The sequence below is a fragment of the Acomys minous genome (genome assembly GCF_964271855.1).
Source record: "Acomys minous genome assembly, contig: scaffold_24, whole genome shotgun sequence".
NCBI classification, from domain to species: Eukaryota; Metazoa; Chordata; class Mammalia; order Rodentia; family Muridae; genus Acomys; species Acomys minous.
The window spans coordinates 1,434,818-1,439,351 of record NW_028182181.1 but is presented as its reverse complement, the minus strand read 5'-3'; the positions used below and the strand labels follow the sequence as shown (position 1 = coordinate 1,439,351).

At 51.2% G+C, this 4,534-nt stretch overlaps 1 long non-coding RNA gene across 1 annotated transcript; it reads left to right on the top strand.

The window, feature by feature from the left end:
- The first annotated feature begins 1,174 nt into the window (after nucleotides 1-1,174).
- On the top strand, nucleotides 1,175-4,214 carry LOC311591741. The gene is made up of 3 exons (XR_014777178.1): nucleotides 1,175-1,490; nucleotides 3,616-3,704; nucleotides 4,019-4,214. It is a non-coding gene; the product is annotated as an uncharacterized lncRNA (long non-coding RNA).
- The last annotated feature ends 320 nt before the right edge of the window (nucleotides 4,215-4,534 follow it).

Sequence of the window (4,534 nt, the reverse complement as noted above, 5' to 3'; positions counted from 1 at the left end):
ATCTGGTGGAGATGGAGAGCACCGCCCACCTCCGCCATGGCTGGTGCCAGTACTGCAGGGGCAGGGGCAATATTGCAATTGCGATTGTATCATCCAGGGAGCAGCACAGCACCTGGATGATGGTGTGTTGTTCTCACAAATTACACTCTCTTCTGTCTGACAGCACCTCAGCATATAAACCAAAGAGAGCATTACGCAAAATGAAATGGAGCCGGGTGGTGGTGGAGCATGCATGCCTGTTGTCTCAGAACTTGGGAGGCAGAGGCACGCGTGAGCTCCAGCCAGTCAGAGCTGTTACACAGAGAAACCCTGTCTTGAAAAACTACAAAAAGAAATAAAATGAAATGACATAAAAGTAAAAAATGCCTCAGGAGGGGTTAAAAGCACTGGCAGCTCTTCCAAAAGTCAGAACTGAGGCCATGATTAAGAGGGATGGCTGGGGATATTCATATTGCACCGTTAGAGGTGAAATTCTTGGACTGGCACAAGAAGGACCAGAGCGAAAGCATTTGCCAAGAATGTTTTCATTAATCAAGAACGAAAGTCGGAGGTTCGAAGACGATCAGATACCTTCGTAGTTCTGACCATAAACCATGCCTACTGGCGATGTGGCGGCGGTATTCCCGTGACCTGGCGGGCAGCTTCAGGGAAACCAAAGTCTTTGGGTTCCGGGGGGAGTATGGTTGCAAAGCTGAAACTTAAAGGAATTGATGGAAGGGCACCACCAGGAGTGGAGCCTGCGGCTTAATTTGACTCAACACAGGAAACCTCACCCGGCCCGGACACGGACAGGATTGACAGATTGATAGCTCTTTCTCGATTCCGTGGGTGATGGTGCATGGCCGTTCTTAGTTGGTGGAGCGATTTGTCTGGTTAATTCCAATAACGAACGAGACTCTGGCATGCTAACTAGTTACGCGACCCCCGAGCGGTCGGCGTCCCCCAACTTCTTAGAGGGACAAGTGGCGTTCAGCCACCCAAGATTGAGCAATGACAGGTCTGTGATGCCCTTAGATGTCTGGGGCTGCAGGCGCACTACACTGACTGGCTCAGCGTGTGCCTACCCTAAGCTGGCAGGCGTGGGTAACCCGTTGAACCCCATTCGTGATGGAGATCGGGGATTGCAATTATTCCCCATGAATGAGGAATTCCCAGTAAGTGTGGGTAATAAGCTTGCATTGATTAAGTCCCTGCCCTTTGTACACACCGCCCATCGCTACTACTGATTGGATGGTTTAGTGAGGCCCTCGGATCGGCCCCGCCCGGGTCGGCCCATGTCCCTGGCGGAGCGCTGAGAAGACGGTCGAACTTAACTATCTAGAGGAAGTAAAAGTCATAACAAGGTTTGCGTAGGTGAACCTGCTGAAGGATCATTAAAGAGAGGCACAGGTTGGCAAGCCGTGTCCATCAGTCAGTCTGTCTTTGTCACTCCTCGCCTGGAGGCCCGTGTCCCGGGTCGCATCACCTGCTGCCTTGTGCGTGGTCGGTCGGTAGGTCCTCTGGGTTTTGAAAGAAGGAGGGAAGAGGAAAGAGGATGGTGAGGAGGCGGGGCGCGTTGACATCTGTTGTGGGGCGGCAGCCCTTGCTGTTCCCGTCCCTCTTTTGTGCTCCTCTGCCTTCTCTTTGCTCTTTCCGCTTCTTCCCCGGGGTGACCGACCCTGCCCTTTCACTTCCTGCTGCGACCCGTGGGCCGCCCCTCTTTCTCGTCCGGCTCGTCTCCACCCGTGGCGGTGGTGCGCTTCTATGTCGTGGTTGTGGTAGGGGGCGCTGTCGTGTCTCATCTCAGCCGCCTACGCCTCGACTCTGGCTTTACCCCGCCCTGAGCGTGTCGCATGTGGTCGGAGATGGCCGCGATGGGTCCGGCATCCGTCCCCTCCCGGACTTTCTGACCTTGCGTGTCCTCCCCAAACCTTTCCGGGTACCTGGCTGTCGTGTTCCGGCGCGCAGGTTTAAAGACCCCTGGGGAGGTCACCTCTCCGCCCACGGGATCGGGGGGGGGGGGTCGGCGGGGCCTGTAGGGACTCGGCATGTGGGTGTGTGGTCCTTCTCTTCCTCCTGTGGCTCTCTCCGACTCTTGCCCTCTTTCCCCCTTCTGTGGGATTATGACTGAACGCCTCTAAGTTAGAATCCCGCCCAGGCAGAACGATAAGGCAATGTCGAAGTAGCCTCGGTTGGCCCCGGATAGCCGGGTCCCCGTCCGTCCCCACTGGCGGTCCGTCGTCATCGCTGTCGCGCGTGCGCCCTCTCCCTGGGGTGTCGCCAACGGCCTGCCAGCGGTCTTCCCCACCACACGTTGGGACCGGGGTCTGGTGCGGAGAGCCATTCGTCCAGGGAAATGGGGCGCGGCGGGAAAGGGGGCCACCCTCTCGCCTGTCACATCAGGGCAAGTTCCTGTGGAACCTGGCGCTAAACCAATCATATACGACCTGCTTCTGGGTTGGGGTTTCTACATTGCAGAGCAGCTCCCTCGCTGTTATCTACTGAAAGTCAGCCCTGGACACAAGGGTTTGTCTTGGCGGCCCGTCCGCAGTTCTCTCACTCCCCCTGTCTCCCGAACAACGGGTTCCAGTTTTTCCCCTCCGCCTCTCCAGGAGAAAGCGACCCCTGCCCGCGTCTCCACTGCCGCCTCTTCCTGCCCGCCCCCACTCCGACCCTGGCCAAGCCGGGGTGTGAGGCGAAGGCAGTGGCAGCAGTGTGACCGCTGGGGGGGGGGGGCGGGGTAGGCTTTATCAATTTTGCATCGCTCACGCCCCGACCCGCCTGGAAGTTGGGGATCACCCCGCCCTTCTCCCCAGAGACCGGGTAAACCAGTAGTCCTACATGGGGAGTCGCGCGCTCTCATTTGGGACACCTCAGGTCGACCAGATGTCCCTTCTGGACTCTTATTTTTTAAAATAATATATTATAAAAAAATATATATATATATATCTGTATACACAACTGATGCGAGTCCTATAACCATGGAGGTCGACCAGTTGTCCCTTCTGCCTAACTGCGGAAGTTTGATGAAGTTTGGTTTGTTTTTTTGTTTTCCCATGCCACTGGGGGGAGGGGGATGGGCGGGCTAATTACTAATTAATTAATTAATTAATTAATTAACTTATTTGTTTATTTATTTACTTGTTTATTTGTGTGTTTTATTCATTCATTTGCCTAACTTTCTATCCATTTATTTATTTATCTGTCTATTTGTTTATCTATCTATCAAGCTATCTATTTGTTTATCTATCTATCTATCTATCTATCTATCTATCTATCCTATGCTTCTCTATCTGCAGATATATATACGGGCAGGCCAGAAGAGTGCACCAGATATCTTTCTCCTCCTCCTCCTCCACCTCCTCCTCCTCCTCCTCCTGCAGCCATTTATTAATAAATATGTGGTTAATTACTCAGTCTGTGAAGATCGAACTTTCTTTCTTTCTTTCTTTCTTTCTTTCTTTCTTTCTTTCTTTCTATTTATCTGTCTATCTATCTATCTGCACCTGCAGGCCAGAAGAGGGCACCATAATCTTTCTCTACCTCCTCCAGGAGCTATTTTATTTATTTACTTATTCATTCATTCATTCATTCATTCATTCATTCATTCATTACTTTCTCTATGTTTATATGCAGGCCAGAAGAAGACACCAGATCGCCTTGAAGAGAGGTCCAGTGTTTGCTCCAGAAATAGCAGACTACCATAGTTTTCTGTTTTGTTCCAGGTCTGATCACAGATACGCGCTCCCCCCCTTACTGTGTGTATGTGTGGGGGGGAGGTGATGTCATTTGCTGAAGGTGGGGAAGAGAAACAGGGAAAAGACATTGGGAAGCATTGTGTTATCTAAAACTTTGTGTGTTAGATGCAGGTCTCTCCCCCCCTTTCCCACCTCTCTCTCTCTCTCTCTCTCTCTCTCTCTCTCTCTCTCTCTCTCTCTCTCCCCCTCCACTTCCTGTCAGCATTTGTGGAATGGACACTTGCTTTATGGGTCCCAACTTGACAGCCATTTTCTCTGCTTGCTTTCTTGCCTCCATGTAGGAGGGAGAGGCCAGAAGGAAGATTCTTCTTGGAGAAAAAAGCCAGCCCATCTGGACTGACGGATGAAACTTCATCCTCACAGCATAAGAAGACAACCCTCCCCTCCTGACCCATAGCTGGTACTCTCCCTAAATCACAGCCCTCTTTCACTAACCCTGACTCAATAAAATAATGTGAATAAATGGATAAAGAATTAGTTTCCAGGTATTTATTTGTTTCTCGGCTTGTCTGGCTGTGCTTGCATCTATCTGTGGACTACTGGTACTCACAAGGAGTGTGTCAGAACAGCCGGTACTCTTAACTGCTGAGACATGATTCTCCTGGTGCATGAGTTCAGTTTGCTTTCAGAGGGAATGTTTTAGAACTTGCCCCCCCCAAGAAAAGGAAAACAACAACAACAACAACAACAAACCCTCACTTGCTCCAGTTGAAGATATAGTCTTTAATGTTTACTTAGAAAGAACCACCTCTGACTCCTCTAGTCTTCCTCTTGCAATGTAATCCCACAATGTGAGG